This window comes from Danio rerio, chromosome 17 (genome assembly GCF_049306965.1).
Source record: "Danio rerio strain Tuebingen ecotype United States chromosome 17, GRCz12tu, whole genome shotgun sequence".
Taxonomy (NCBI): Eukaryota; Metazoa; Chordata; class Actinopteri; order Cypriniformes; family Danionidae; genus Danio; species Danio rerio.
In genome coordinates this window covers 58,266,496-58,285,000 of record NC_133192.1, presented here as the reverse complement: position 1 = coordinate 58,285,000, position 18,505 = coordinate 58,266,496, and positions in this window count along the sequence as shown.

Here is an 18,505-nt window from a genome sequence, read left to right as displayed (position 1 = left end):
AATAATAAATAATATTAATAATAATTTATTTATTTATTTTAAATCCACCAGAGACCACTGTGTGTTTTCAGATCCCAAATTTCTCTCACAAGTGCTATTCACACCTGCTGTTCTCAATTAAATCCACTAGAGGCCACTGACTGACGAACTGACTGACTGACTGACTGACTGACTGACTGACTGACTGACTGACTGACTGACTGACCGACCAATCCACTACCTTCCATAAACCCAACCAATAGTGTTTTCAAAAGCAATCCAGAAAAAAGAAAAGCCTTCACGGCAGCCTGATTTTTTATTTTATTTTTTGCCTTTTGTTTTTGTTTTACCTGCTTTCTGGAACCATTCTTTACCATTCTTTACACAACCCCATAGCGTTCATTTTAAAAATAAAATGCTGCAATACGTACCTCTGGCTACATAACTTGTGCTCTCCAGAAATGTAGACAGGGGTTTGTATCCACAATTAGTCTGTGTTGCAGTCATGTCCACATACAAACACACATACACAAATATGCACACACTTGCAAACAGGCACAAGCACAAACATGCATATGCACACACACACACACATACACACACACACACACACTCAAAGTTGAGTATTGTATTACTGCAGCAGTGATTGGCCGCAGTGAGCTTCAGATGATCTTCAGCATCAGATGTCTCTTCAGTCCTTTCTGATGCTTTGAGTTGATTGCCGCCTAAAGGCAACAGTAGCGCTGAATTTCCCCTGCCGATCTGCACAGCAACAGCCTGATCATTCATCTTTAATACCCAGTTAATAAGTGAATTATGGCCCATATGAATCACTTTATGATAAGGCCACGCTGAATACTTACGACAAGATTAAGGCTGGCTGCTAGATCATTTTAAATGTCACCAGTTTTAACAGCGCCTGCCAAACTTATATTGCAGGACTGGTTACTTAAGGTGACAAGTCAAGAGAATATCACTGAGAAATTTACTCTCCTCCATCCGCATAGCTGAAAACCAGCCCTACTGACATAGTGAAGTCTGCTTTCTGTTTGATTTATAAAAGCTTTACAGGTTGAGCTACTTTTTATTTTAAAATCTTATTTGTTGTAAAACATTGTTTAATTTATTATTATTATTATTATTATTATTATTATTATTATTATTATTTTATAAATGTTAGTATTTATTATTATTATTATTTTATTATCAATTTTATTATTATTATTATTTGATTATTATTATTATTTATTATTATTATTATTATTATTATTACTTTTGTTATTATTATAATTTATATTTTATTATTATAATTATTAAAGCTATTTATTCATTATTATTAATATTTAATATTATTCATTCATTTTCTTTTTCGCTTAGTCCCTTTATTAATCTGGGGTCATCACAGCGGAATGAAACGCCAACTTATCCAGCATGTTTTACGCAGCGGATGCCCTTCCAGCTGCAACTCATCACTGGGAAGCCCATACACACTTATCTCATTCACACACATAAATACACTATGGACAATTTGGCATACCCAGTTCACCAGTACTGCATGTCTTTGGACTTGTGGGGTAAACCGGAGCACCCGAGGGAAACCCATGCCAACACGAGGAGAACTTGCAAACACACAGAAATGCCAACTGACCCGGTCGAGGCTCGAACCAGCGACCTTCTTGCTGTAAGGCGATTGCACTACCTACTGCGCCACTGCATCGCCTATTTTATATTATTATTAGTTTTATTATCATTATTACTTTTGTTGTTTATTATTACTTTTATTATTATTACTAATATTATTACTTTTTATTATTATTATTATTACTTTTATTATTGTTATTATATTATTATTAATCTTATTATTTATTATTCATTCTTATTATTACTTTTTATTTTTATTATTACTTTTATTATTATTATTATTACTTTTATTATTATTATTATTATTACTTTTTTATTATTATTATTATTATTAATTTTATTATTTTTTTATTATTATCATTACTTTTTTATTATTATTATTAATTTTATTATTATTACTATTATTATTAATTTTATTATTTTTTTATTTTATTAATATTATTATTATTATTACTTTTTATTTTTATTATTACTTTTATTATTTTTTTTATTATTACTTATTATTATTACTTTTATTATTGTTATTATATTATTACTTTTTTATTATCTATTGTTCATTCTTATTACTTTTATTATTATTACTTTTTATTTTTTATTATTACTTTTTATTATAATTACTTTTATTATTATTATTATTACTTTATCTCGTTATTATTATTATTTTTTATTATTATTTTAACTATAATTAATGTTACTATTATTACTTGTATTGTTACTTGTATTATTATTATTATTATTATTATTGAGTATACCTTAATACTTTATACAAGTATAGTATACAAAAACTAAATATTTCTTTCGGATGAGATGTTAAACTGAGGTCCTGGCATTCTGTAATTATTAAAAATATTTTTAAAAAGAGTACAGGTGAAACCCTGGGTTCCTGGCCAAATTCCCTCTCGGCTCTTAACCATCATGACCTCTCTCATCCCCATCCACCGAGTTGGCTCAATCACTGTCTCTTCACTCCACCAATAGCTGGTTGTGTGGTGAGCGCTCTGGCGCCGCTGTCCTGTGACTGCCGTAGCATCATCCAAGTGGAGCTGCACACTGGTGGTGGTGTGGACTTGTGTGTTATACATTGTTTATTAGTTACTGTAAAGTAGGACTTTATTTTACATCCCTAATTCTTACCCAATGCTCAAAGCAGCTAATTAGTTCAGTTTCAGTTTCCTTTGTCATTCAAAACATCACAATAGATTGTAATGCACAAGCAGATTACGTTACATGGGAGCCAACAAGAACATAATGAACATTAAAAACACTTTAAAAACATAACATAATGAATAATCTTTAGTAATTTCATAAATATATAAAAAATATACATATTAAGTCAATTAATTAAATACAGATTCATTAATAAGTAGTAGTTTGTCTTAGTTTATGGTTGATTAAAAGTGTAAACTGTGACAAAATAAAGTGTTACCTAAAAAAAAATGATTACAGTCTTGAAAATAAGCAGGCAACCTTATGCACGTTGCTTTAAACATTCTCAAAGTGAGGTCTTTTTCATCTCAAGGTGAAGCACGAGCACTTGTCCATGCACTTGTTAGTAGAATTGATTATTGTAATGCGCGACTCAGTCTAAATCCCCCTTCAGCTCGCTCTAAATGCAGCAGCAAGAATCCTAACAAAAACACAGGAGCGAGAACATCACCGCTTATTCAAACCATCTTTCCATTACCCTCCATATTCACCTGTGGTTAAAGGACTCCCATCGTGAGACAGATTGAGAAGACTTTAATGTTTATGAGCAGACACGCTTAAGATGCGACAGCAGGACTAAACTCAGCGCATTTAAAATGTGGCAATGCCTAAAAACACACGTTTATGACTACACACATGCACAATGGTTTATGAGTGACTGGAAATGTGTCCTATCCACTCACAGCCAAGTACCCAAAAACAACTGATTGTCCCACTTTACAGCATATCAAGAGTCCTGTTTTACTTTTACACTCATTCACACACACAAACACAAACACAAACACACACACACACACACACACACACACACACACACACACACACCATGGCCAATTTAGTTGATCAGTTCCCCTATATCGCATGTGTTTGGACTGTGGGGGAAACCGGAGCACCCAGAGGAAACCCACGCTAATATGGGGAGAACATGCAAACTCCACACAGAAATGCCAACTGACCAGCCAGGACTTGAACCAGCGACCTTCTTGCTGTGAGGTCACAGTGCTAACCACTGAGCCACCATGCTGCATCAAACTAACAATAGTCAAAATAGTGAAGGCTTGTGTTATTCCTGTATTTACAGCTAAACTCATCTGCGCTTTATCAAACCAGCGGCTCAAACTCAAAGTGAGTTGTAGCTTTCCTTTTCTGGCGGTGACACATTTTTCTTACATTTTTAGCAAGATACTTATACTGTAATAAAAGGTTGTCTTATAAATCGAGCGTTTGTTTTAGAATGTTCAGAGAAGAGTCTAACCTTTCGGTTTTTGATTTTAATTTTGTTATTCTAAAATGCAATCAGGATGGCATGGTGGCTCAGTGCCTTGCACTGTCAATTCACTGCAAGAAGGTTGCTGGTGCGAGTCAGCGGTTCATTCTGCTGTCCTGACCGCTGAAATAGAAACTAAACCAAGAAAGTAAATGAATGAATAAAATGCAATGAAGCTTTCAAATAACAAACAGCTGTTTACACTGTAAAAAAATTGTTAGCTCAACTTAAAAAACTTCATATTTTGTGTGGATTATTTTGATTTTATTTATTGAGAAAAGTTCGGCAAACTACAGTGAACCTTTAAAACTAAATAAAATAGGTTGCAATGGCTAAAGCCAGGTATTTAGAACTGCATCCAACAAGTTCAGCTAACTAAAACTGAGCCCAATAAGTTCAGCTTACTAAAACTAAATCCATTAAGTTCAGCTAACTAAAACTAAATCCATTAAGTTCAGCTAACTAAAACTAAATCCACTAAGTTTAGCTAACTAAAACTAAATCCATTAAGTTCAGCTAACTAAAACTAAATCCATTAAGTTCAGCTAACTAAAACTAAATCCACTAAGTTTAGCTAACTAAAACTAAATCCACTAAGTTCAACTAACTAAAACTGAATCCATTAAGTTCAGCTAACTAAAACTAAATCCACTAAGTTTAGCTAACTAAAACTAAATCCATTAAGTTTAGCTAACTAAAACTAAATCCATTAAGTTCAGCTAACTAAAACTAAATCCATTAAGTTCAGCTAACTAAAACTAAATCCACTAAGTTTAGCTAACTAAAACTAAATCCACTAAGTTCAGCTAACTAAAACTGAATCCAATAAGTTCAGCTAACTAAAACTAAATCCACTAAGTTCAGCTAACTAAAACTGAATCCATTAAGTTCAGCTAACTAAAACTGAATCCATTAAGTTCAGCTTACTAGAACTAAATCCATTAAGTTCAGCTAACTAAAACTAAATCCATTAAGTTCAGCTTACTAAAACTGAATCCATTAAGTTCAGCTTACTAAAACTAAATCCACTAAGTTTAGCTTACTAAAACTGAATCCATTAAGTTCAGCTAACTAAAACTAAATCCACTAAGTTTAGCTAACTAAAACTAAATCCACTAAGTTCAGCTAACTAAAACTGAATCCATTAAGTTCAGCTAACTAAAACTGAATCCAATAAGTTCAGCTAACTAAAACTAAATCCACTAAGTTTAGCTAACTAAAACTAAATCCATTAAGTTCAGATAACTAAAACTGAATCCAATAAGTTCAGCTTACTAAAACTAAATTCACTAAGTTCAGCTAACTAAAACTGAATCCATTAAGTTTAGCTAACTAAAACTAAATCCACTAAGTTTAGCTAACTAAAACTAAATCCATTAAGTTCAGCTAACTAAAACTGAATCCAATAAGTTCAGCTTACTAAAACTAAATTCACTAAGTTCAACTAACTAAAACTGAATCCATTAAGTTTAGCTAACTAAAACTAAATCCACTAAGTTTAGCTAACTAAAACTGAATCCATTAAGTTCAGCTAACTAAAACTGAATCCAATAAGTTCAGCTTACTAAAACTAAATCCACTAAGTTCAGCTAACTAAAACTAAATCCATTAAGTTCAGCTTACTAGAACTAAATCCATTAAGTTCAGCTAACTAAAACTAAATCCATTAAGTTCAGCTTACTAAAACTGAATCCATTAAGTTCAGCTTACTAAAACTAAATCCATTAAGTTCAGCTTACTAAAACTAAATCCACTAAGTTTAGCTTACTAAAACCGAATCCATTAAGTTCAGCTAACTAAAACTAAATCCACTAAGTTTAGCTAACTAAAACTAAATCCACTAAGTTCAGCTAACTAAAACTGAATCCATTAAGTTCAGCTAACTAAAACTGAATCCAATAAGTTCAGCTAACTAAAACTAAATCCACTAAGTTTAGCTAACTAAAACTAAATCCATTAAGTTCAGCTAACTAAAACTGAATCCAATAAGTTCAGCTTACTAAAACTAAATTCACTAAGTTCAGCTAACTAAAACTGAATCCATTAAGTTTAGCTAACTAAAACTAAATCCACTAAGTTCAGCTAACTAAAACTGAATCCATTAAGTTCAGCTAACTAAAACTGAATCCAATAAGTTCAGCTTACTAAAACTAAATTCACTAAGTTCAGCTAACTAAAACTGAATCCATTAAGTTTAGCTAACTAAAACTAAATCCACTAAGTTTAGCTAACTAAAACTAAATCCACTAAGTTCAGCTAACTAAAACTAAATCCATTAAGTTCAGCTAACTAAAACTGAATCCATTAAGTTCAGCTTACTAGAACTAAATCCATTAAGTTCAGCTTACTAAAACTGAATCCATTAAGTTCAGCTTACTAAAACTAAATCCATTAAGTTCAGCTTACTAAAACTAAATCCATTAAGTTCAGCTAACTAAAACTGAATCCAATAAGTTCAGCTTACTAAAACTAAATCCACTAAGTTCAGCTAACTAAAACTAAATCCACTAAGTTCAGCTTACTAGAACTGAATCCATTAAGTTCAGCTAACTAAAACTAAATCCACTAAGTTTAGCTTACTAAAACCGAATCCATTAAGTTCAGCTAACTAAAACTAAATCCACTAAGTTTAGCTAACTAAAACTAAATCCACTAAGTTCAGCTAACTAAAACTGAATCCATGAAGTTCAGCTAACTAAAACTGAATCCAATAAGTTCAGCTAACTAAAACTAAATCCACTAAGTTTAGCTAACTAAAACTAAATCCATTAAGTTAAGCTAACTAAAACTGAATCCAATAAGTTCAGCTTACTAAAACTAAATTCACTAAGTTCAGCTAACTAAAACTGAATCCATTAAGTTTAGCTAACTAAAACTAAATCCACTAAGTTCAGCTAACTAAAACTGAATCCATTAAGTTCAGCTAACTAAAACTGAATCCAATAAGTTCAGCTTACTAAAACTAAATTCACTAAGTTCAGCTAACTAAAACTGAATCCATTAAGTTTAGCTAACTAAAACTAAATCCACTAAGTTTAGCTAACTAAAACTAAATCCACTAAGTTCAGCTAACTAAAACTGAATCCATTAAGTTCAGCTAACTAAAACTGAATCCATTAAGTTCAGCTTACTAGAACTAAATCCATTAAGTTCAGCTTACTAAAACTGAATCCATTAAGTTCAGCTTACTAAAACTAAATCCATTAAGTTCAGCTTACTAAAACTAAATCCATTAAGTTCAGCTTACTAAAACTAAATCCACTAAGTTTAGCCTACTAAAACTGAATCCATTAAGTTCAGCTAACTAAAACTAAATCCACTAAGTTCAGCTAACTAAAACTGAATCCATTAAGTTCAGCTAACTAAAACTGAATCCAATAAGTTCAGCTTACTAAAACTAAATTCACTAAGTTCAGCTAACTTAAACTAAATCCATTAAGTTCAGCTTACTAGAACTAAATCCACTAAGTTCAGCTTACTAAAACTAAATTCACTAAGTTCAGCTAACTAAAACTAAATCCATTAAGTTCAGCTAACTAAAACTAAATCCATTAACTTCAGCTTACTAGAACTAAATCCACTAAGTTTAGCTAACTAAAACTAAATCCACTAAGTTTAGCTAACTAAAACTAAATCCATTAAGTTCAGCTAACTAAAACTGAATCCAATAAGTTCAGCTTACTAAAACTAAATTCACTAAGTTCAGCTAACTAAAACTAAATCCATTAAGTTCAGCTTACTAAAACTAAATTCACTAAGTTCTGCTGTCTAAAATGAAGTTTTTAAACTAAATCCATTAAGTTCAGCTTACTAAAACTGAATCCAATAAGTTCAGCTAACTAAATCTGAATCCAAAAAAAGACAAACAAGACAAAACTAAATCCGTGTTTACTGTACTGTAGGTATAGGCTACAATTGCATTGCTATTTGCAGAGGCAGTATTTATAATTTTAATTTGGTTGAAATTGTACAAAAACAACTAAAACTATGTAGAAATGTTTCAAATAAACTAAAAATAGGAGGGGGGGCAAACATATAAGTACACAGAACAAAGTGATTCAATGGATTTACACTTTTTTAGGTAAGTGCAAACAGTGTGTTTGTATGAACATTGCTATTAATTTGATTGTTTAAATTTAGCCCATATATGTTGTTTGCAACAATTTAGCAAAACTCTTTTTTTTTCTGTGTACTGAAAAAGTGTTGAATTGAAAATGAACACTAAGCTAACACTAGCCCCTTGTGCACCAAAAGAAAAAAATCAGACAACTGAAAGAAGAAGAAAAATTAAGAATAGCAGAGTGGTTAACACGAGCACAAAGCACATTTAATCACTCTCATCTTCCTCTTAATATTTGCAAATTTCCCTTCGGGCTCCAGGGAGAAGGCCTCGGAGCACGGCTCAGCTCTTATCTGTGCGCTCCACATTTAGTCCCCTCAGAGCAGGACCCCAGGCCTGCGCTCACCAATGCCTGCGGGACATTCGGGGTCCCGGGCCTCCATTGTTCAAGAAGCGGGAGCATCAGGGGACACGTCTGACTTCAAATACTGAGGGACGAGCACTCAGAACAAGCGATTCATAACCAAACGGATCTGAAAAGTGTCTCTTTCAGCGCTAACAATTAACAGTTTAGAAACCGGCCCCCTCAGGACATACAGTTTGAGGAAATGTGTCTTAAAATTCACTCTTTGTTCTCCTCTGCCAATTTCTCTGCATCGTATTGTCTAGTAGTTTTCATTTATTCGGCTATTCATGACCGCTCTCACGGGGCGTTTGTTTCCAGAGGTTCATTTCTGCTGTTATCAGCGTTCGTCTCTGATTAAATATCAAATATTTAGGAATATGTACGACCACTATTACTTCATAATCAAAATCGAACACTCCTGTGCATGCTTATTAGAAATGCTGACCATTACAGCTAGAGTTTCGGAAAAGATCTCTGTAATGTCTATAGGGCCGTTTATATGACATTTTAAATGGAAATCAGAAAACTTTTTTTTTATATTTTGGGCGGGGTGAACATTAGACTATAACAGCCAACCAAGGGTCTGATGATACCGACTAGAGATGCACCAACATGGAGTCTTTGATACTCATAAACAATACCGATTACCAATAAATGATACCAATAATCGATAAACAATAAGATAACCAATAAACAATACCAATAATCAATAAACAATGCAACCAACGATAACTGATAAATTATACAAATAACTGATAAACGATGTGATAACCAGTAAGCAATACCAATAAACAATACGATAAACTATACCAATGAATGATACAAATAACCGATAAATGATACAATAGCCGACAATCAACACTGATAACCGATACGATAACCAATGAAACGATACCAATAATCAATAAACAATACGATAAACTATACCAATAAACAATACAAATAACCAATAAATGATACAAAAGCCGACAATCAATACAGATAACCGATACGATAACCGATGAAATTATACCAATAATCAGTACCAATAAACAATACAAATAACCAATAAATGATACAATAGCCCACAATCAATACTAATAACCAATACGATGGTACCGATAACCAATAAAAGATACCAATAACTAATAAATGATACTGATAACAGATAAATGATATCAATAATCGACAAACAATACCGATAACTAATAAACGATACTGATGCAACTAACAGTATAGAAACGGGCCCCCTCAGGACAGTGTGAACATTAGACAATAGTTTTTTTGACGATATTATAAAAACAGTCAACTAACAGCCTGACAGACTCGAGATGCACCAATATAGAGTCTTTGATACCGATGAACGATACCAATAGCTGATGAACAATACCAATAATCTTAATTTTAATAATAAATATTTTAATAATAAATATTAAAATAAACAATAGTGATAACCGATACCAATAGCCATACCAATAAAAAACAAACAATACCAATATTTGATAATCGATACCAATTAGCAATACGATACTCATAAATGATACCAATAACTGACAAAAGATACAATGGCCAATAAACAATGCAGATAACCAATAAACAATACAATTAACTGTTTAGAATCCGCCCCCACATACAGGTTAAGGACATGTTTTTTAAAAAATTTACTTTTTGTTCTCTTCCAATTTTTCTGCATCTTATTGTCTAGTAGTTTTCATTCTGATAACCGATACCAATAATCAATAAACGATGTGATAACCAATAAATGATACCGATAATCCATAACCGATAACAATATCTGATACCAATAATCCACAAACAATACAATAAACGATACTGATAACTGATACTAATAGCTGATTAAACAATACGATAATGCATAATTGATACTGATAACTGAAACACTATACCGATAACCGATACCGAGAACTGATACCGATAACCGTCACCAATAATCGATAATCGAACATCTTGGAAAGCATGAGATGAAATTTGAATGGCTTTTATGGTACAGTAAATCTGTCCTTTTAACAGTTTAGTGGACTACTTATGTTAAATTATATAAATATGTCATCATCTACACTCCTCGACCGCTATACTGAGCACATCTGTTCAAGTTAAAGCAAGCCAATCAGCAACTCAATGCATTCAGACATCTCGAAAATCTGCTGAAGGTCAAAGCAGTCATCAGAATGGGGAAATAAAGCTGAGGTCAGAGTCTCCAGATGGACTGGTCTGAGCCCTTCACAAACTACTGATCTGAGGTTTACCAGCGAGAAACTCTCTGAAAAAAGGAAAAAGTTTCAAGCGAGAGTCAGTTCTACGGGTGAAAATGTCTTGTTGATGCCAGATGTCGGAGCAGAAAAAACTCAATTACTCAATAAGCAAGAATAAGTCTATTATACTTTTTAATCAGGGCAGAAATAACTGCTATGGTAGTACAGTCTGGAAAGTGCAATTGTGCTGGGTTTAATAATCTGCTGGGTCAGGTAAGTCTATCATGTGTTCTGTCTTACTGTATGTTTACCCAGTGACTTTATAAAATATATATTATGTATTAAAAAAAAAAAAACTTAATTAGATTATAAAAATACTACAAAAAAATTCAACATTCAACATCTCTCATAGGTTAAATCCAGAGGAAAGTAATAATCTGCTGGGTCAGGTCAGTTTGTCATGTGCTCTGTCCTACTGTATGTTTAACCAGTGGCTTTATAAAAATGTATACAGTATATGCATTACTAATAAAAATGCATTATAACTTGTGCCGTCAAACTGTTGTATAAACGAAATATCACACTCTTAGTATGGCTTGCGATATGGCTGTATATTAGCCTCCTACCAGTGCTGATATACAGCCATATTGCACTGCTAAGAGTGTGTGATATATATATATATATATACACACACACACACACACACACATGAGTCTGTATAAATATACCAGTCTGACGTTACAGACTAGAGATGCACTAATATGGAGTCTTTGATATTGATAAACAATAACGATAACCAATAAACAATTCCAATAACTGATAAATTATACCGATAATTAATATTGATAACCAATACCGTTAACCAATAAAACAATACCAATAGATGATCAACAATATGATAAACGATACCAATAACCAATTAATGATGCGATAACTGATAAAAGATACCAATAGCCAATAAAAAACAATACCAACAGCCTGACGATACAGACTAGAGATGCACCAATATACAATTATGATAACCGATAAACAACAATGATAACCGATAAATGATACGATAACCAATACTGATAATTGATATTGATAACTGAAACCGATAACCAATAAACAATACCAATAAATGATAAACCATGTGATAAATGATACCAATAACAATCAACAATACCAATAATCGATAAACAACATGATAAACAATACCAATAACCAATAAATGATGCGATAACTGATAAAAGATACCAATAGCTGATAAAAACAATACAACAGTCAACCAACAGCCTGACGATACAGACTAGAGATGCAGCAATATGGAGTCTTGATATCAATAAACAATAATTATAACCGATTAACAATACAATAACCGATAAAAGATACCAATAGCCCATAAAAAAACTATACAATGGTCAACCAACAGTCTGATGATACAGACTAGAGATGCACCAATACCAATAACCAATAAATGGTATAATAACCAATACCGATAACGAATAAAACATTGCCAACAAATGATAAACGATACCAATAAACAATACCAATAATCGATAAACAGTACAATAAACAATACCAATAAATGATAAGATAACCGATAAAAGATACCAATAGCCGATAAAAAACAATACAACAGTCAACCAACAGCCTGACGATACAGACTAGAGATGCACCAATATGGAGTCTTTGATACAATAAACAATAACGATAACCGATAAATGATACGATAACCAATACTGATAATGGATATTGATAACCAGTACCGATAACTAATAAAACAATACCAATAAACGATTCCAATAATCGATAAACAATACAATAAATAAGACAAATAAATGATACGATAACCAATAAAAGATACCAATAGCCGATAAAAAACAATACAACAGTCAACCAACAGCCTGACGATACAGACTAGAGATGCACAATATGGAGTCTTTGATACCAATAAACAATAACGATAACCGATAACCGATACCGATAACCGATAAATGATACGATAACCAATACTGACAACGACCATTGATAACCAGTACCGATAACTAATAAAACAATACCAATAAACGATTCCAATAATCGATAAACAATACAATAAATAAGACAAATAAATGATACAATAACCAATAAAAGATACCAATAGCCGATAAAAAACAATACAACAGTCAACCAACAGCCTGACGATACAGACTAGAGATGCACAATATGGAGTCTTTGATACCAATAAACAATAACGATAACCGATAAACGATACCGATAACCGATAAATGATACGATAACCAATACTGACAACGACCATTGATAACCGGTATCGATAACTAATAAAACAATATCAATAAACAATAAACGATTTAAATAATCGATAAACAATACGATAAATAATACCAATAAATGATACGATTACCAATAAAAGATACTAATAGCTGAAAAACAATACGATAACCCATAAATGTTACAGATAACTGATAAATGACCAATAACCGATAAGAGATACAGATAAAAGATAAACAATACCAACTTGTCTTATTATCAGCTTATTATTTAGATGTTAACTGTTTATAAGTAGCTATAAAGTATGATCTAATCTTACATCCCATATATATATATATATATATATATATATATATATATATATATAAGTATATATTTTAATACCTTTAAGTTTTAAACTTTAAGACGTATTGTTTCAAAGTCTACAACCCAGTTCATTCATTCGCAATCAATTATGTTCAAATATTAAATAGACACACACACACACACACACACACACAGATGTAATAGGCTATCGATAATGAAAGCCAGAGCAAATTGTGAGATTGACATCAAAGTAGGGGAAAATACCACTCGCTCTCGAACAAAAACAAGAGCGCGGCGAAGCACTCGAGAGCGCACATGCAGCGGCTGGAATAATGGATGAAGTCCAAGGGAGCTATATCTTCCCCGGGCAGAAAGTCACTGGGGATGCCAACACGGCCCGGCAGAAATGAAACACCTATCTGCAGCGAGAGTGACTGCTCCATCCTATTTGATTTGGCTCTGCTATCATCTCTTAAGAAGATGTCAGCCATGCTCCATCTATTGCTGGCGGCCTTTATCAAGCAAAAGACGGCTCGGCGGCTGCATTTCAATGCCTTTCAGAGAGCCACACTAAAGAATAAGTGCTCCGTGATAAAAAGGTAGTTGTTAAATAGATCTGTCTATTTGTATGGTAATAATGATGGCTTTAAGAGCAAGGATGTGGATTTGTATGCAGCTGTTGTGTGGAGGCCTGACTTTTACGACGACCTTGCAAAACTTTCATATGTAAAGAACCAAGCTGATATTTTATTCTTTGTCTTTTTCTTCTTTGTGTTTTACAGACTATAAGAAGTTCGGACACTCCTGACTAAATGTATGTTTCCCATGATAATGCTATGATGACAGTGAAGTGGGATAAGATCTAGTGCAGTGCACATCTACTTTCTTCATCTGTGCTCATGTTGATCTAGCACCTGTTGCAGAAGTGTTGTGCTATGTGGAGTTTTTCGATCTCAACGCCTTTCTCCTTAAAAACTTGAAGTAAGTTTCTAGACAAAGGTAGCGAGCAGAACAAGATTGGATCAAAATGATTGTGATAGGGTTGGAAAACAGACACATCTAAAGTGTTTTAAACTCATTCATTCATTCATTTTCGGCTTAGTCCCTTTATTAATCTGGGGTCACCACGGTGGAATGAACCGCCAACTTATCCAGCACACTTTTTACACAGCGGATGCCCTTCCAGGCGCAACCCATCACTGGGAAACATCCATACGCACACATTCACACACATACACTACAGTCAATTTTAGCATACCCAATTCACCTCTATCGCGTGTCTTTGGACTTGTGGGGGAAACCGGAGCACCCACGTCAACACGGGGTGAACATGCAAACTCCACACAGAAATGCCAACTGACCCAGCCAAGGCTCGAACCAGCGACCTTCTTGCTGTGAGGTGAACATGCTACCCCACTTGTTAGACCACCATCTCCACGCCAGATAAATACGATTAAGTCCCGGACGCCAGATCCCAACAGATAAATCCAGCTTAAACCAGCCTAGGCTGGTTGGCTGGTTTTAGCTGGTCGACCAGCCTGTTTTTAGAGGGGTTTCCAGCCATTTCCAGCCTGGTCTTAGCTGGTCAGGCTGGGAGATGACCAGCTAAAACCAGCTTGACCAGCCTAGCCAGGCTGGGGGTCCAGCCAAAACCAGCTATGTCCAGCTTTAACCAGGCTGGTCAAGCTGGTTTTAGCTGGATTTACCTGGTCATTTTCCAGCCTGACCAGCTAAGACCAGGCTGGAAATGACTGGAAACCAGCCTGGAAATGGCCAACACCCCTCTAAAACCAGCCTAGTCAACCAGCTAAAACCAGCCAACCAGCCTAGGCTGATTTAAGCTGGATTTTTCAGCAGAGATCTTGTCAGAAAATGTCTTTTTCTCCAGGTATATGGAAAACAAGTCAGCAAAGTTAACCAGTATTCAACTGAATTGACAGTCTCCTATCAATATAGGAGTTGACTGAGAAAACCAGAGATAAGCAGAAGCAGGAGAGGAAGTAATGATGATAACGAACGAGCAGAGCTTATTGAATAATCTGAGTTGCATATGATTCAATGCTCAGACTTCGTCTGACCAGGATAAATCCAACAAGTGTTATCATACCACAAGCAACAGAAATGGAAAACTACTGCTTCACAACATTACCCAGAGACAATATAGACCTTAAAATGGAGACATTCTCTTATCTCTTACCACTGAAAACAAGTTTAGCTTGAATCCAGTCATAAGATTATAACATGGAAAAATGGAAATAATAATGAAGCAATAATTATATTAATATAGTCATAATAAAATATAAAACACATAATAATCAATAATAATAATCAAATTATTAACTACTGATCAATGACATATTGATATTTTTTTAAATGACTATGACCATATGATTAAATAAAATAATTAAATGAAGAATAAATGAATAAAAACAAATGAAATAAAACACAACACAAATGAATAGATGTTTTCTTGAAACAACACACACACATAAGTTTGCTACAAGGATTCTCAGATCCTTACTTAGATTCTTCACACTGTACCACCGCGTCGTCGTGTTTTAATAAGATAGAAATATAGATATCAATAATGTTTTTGATTATTAATAAAAACATTAATACAGTGAAATAGGTTAAATATGTCTTAATTGGATTAGAACTCTTACCATTTCATTGAGACTGCAGTTGCTTGGTATTAAAATGTTCCTGTCATGTCGCATCGTGTTTGGTGCAGACTGACAAATCACTTGTCGCTGGACTCTTGACACGTTCATGTCGTCATTAGGACAAAGTGTGTAAATCTGGGAAAAATCACACCTGAGCAATGCATGCAGCTCCCATCTCCATCCAAGTGTCTTGAAGCTGTAATAAACAAAAAAAAATTGTATGCAGTCAATTTCTCTTGTGTCATTTCATTATTACACATAAATAATTTTCCTATATGGCAGTGTGGTGACACAGTGGGTGGCGCTGTTGCCTCAAAACAAGAAGGTTGCTTGTTCGAGCCCCACCTGGGTCAGTTGGCATTTCTGTGTGTAGTTTGTATGTTCTCCCCGTGTTGGCGTGGGGTTCCTCCGGGTGTTGCGGTTCATGGTTCATTGCGTCAAAAAGAAAATTAATGGATGATTATATATATAACCGGGGAGGTGACACTCACCGGGGAAGGGGTGCGGATCCAAATATTAGAATGGTCAGGCAAGCAGTGGTCAAACATATTTATACAGGCAATCCAGAATCATAGTCAACAGGCAGGCAGATGGTCAGAGACAGGCAGCAGACAGGAATAAACAACAAAACGAGGCAAGGATCAAAAAACATGGCAAAGCAAGACAAAGTAAAACGTGTTGTAGTGTCACAAACTGTAGACAAGACTCAGCCACATTGTGTGTGTTTGTGCTGTATTAATAGTCCAAGTAATCAGTCTGTGAGCAGCTTCAGCTGTGTGAGTGTTTGCAATCACTGGTGACTTGGAGCAGGTGTGTCCATGTGTTGCATGACTGAATATGTAGTCCATAACAAAGCGGATTTGTAGTTCATGTGAAGGTTTACCAGCGATCTCTGGTTGTTAGATCACTTGTAATCGTGACAATTTGTATGTTTTTTATATATATTTTTTTTTTTTATTTGTACAGTATGTTCAATTTAATGCAAACAGCTGCCTTAGAAATATATTTACCAAGAAAAATCACATTTTAGATACTTATTTTACTCTCTGTAGCTATATATGTTTCCATAAGTGGCATTTTATTTGAGTATGATCTCAGGCCAATATGTACCTTTTTGATTCAGTGGATAATTCCTATGAATTCGTACAATCTCACGTGCACATTTTAGCATGATTTGCTCATCCCCAATGATAGATGGGCCACGTAAATCGCAGTCTCCAGAAACGTTCACAGGGCTACATTTTCAGAAAGAGCATGGGTTGGTAAAAAACATGCTGGATAAGTTGGCGGTTCATTCCGCTGTGGCGACCCCAGATTAATAATGGGACTAAGCTGAAAAGAAAATAAATGAATGAATGAACAAGGCACCCTTAGAGAGTAGAGACATGACAGGGCTCACGCTAGTCAGATGCTACGTGATGACGTCACTGATATGCAAATTAGTGCGTGACGTCATCTGGCAACATTTAGCTACTTTTCTTTGAAAATAGTTGGCAACACTGTTTCCACAAAACTGACAAAACGTAAAACAGTTACACTTCAGGTTTGATTTATAGGGGTGTTCCCAAATAAACCTGCATTTGGATTCTACCCCTGTCAACACGTTTCCAACTTGCCACAAAACAAAACCATTTCCATCTTCATTAGCTTTAAGTTAAACTCAAATGCTCTTTGTGTGCAACATCCCTCTGAAAACAAGTCTCAAAACAACGGACGATGGCTTTCCAGAAACATGTTGCCAGTCTCTATCAGTTGTGCTGGGAAACCCTGCTCTCTCTCTCTCCACCACTGTAACTGATGCTCTGATGTTATTTAAAAGCACAGATGAACAGTGTGGAAATCCCGAGGCTGCGTCTCTGCCTACGCCGCTTTCCATTTATCTGCCCGCACGACTATAAAAATCCGTCAGAGATTCTCGGTCCTGCGGGCTCCGGGCCTGTAATGCAGAAGTCTGTTTTTATTATTCTTGCTAAGGGAACACTATTTCATCAAGCGTCCGATTCCGGCAGCAGAGCGGAGAGGAGATCGAGCCTGCGCTCGGGCTATATTTCTTCCAATCAAACATCCTGCGGTGGAGAGAGAAAAAAAATGAGCGGGCGCCATCAAAGCCCGGAATAATGCTGCCAGCTTTTATGTAAAAGGAAAGGACTGATGGACAAATACAGGAAGGAACGACAGGTTTAATGACGTGTGTTGAGGGGGCCCGAGATTGGAAAAGTGACAGGGAGAAGCGGCCCTCCTTGGCGGAATATAAATTGTGGGGGGCCCGCCGTAAAAAAGCCTTTTATCTGGAGTGAATATGGGACGTAATGCTCGGGTCAGGGTTAAGTCATTTTCTCCGGCGAGTTAAGCGAATAATGAAAGCGAGTCGGCGAGGAGAAGGAGCAGTGCCGGCGCCAGTTTGTCTTCATTTATTATGCCAAATCTCCTGATTTTGGCGTGGCGGTGCAGGGTGCGCGACTCGCCCCGCTGGACGACGTATCGCTTAATTTACACAAGGTAATGAAAGCGGGGAACGGGAGGACAAAACAA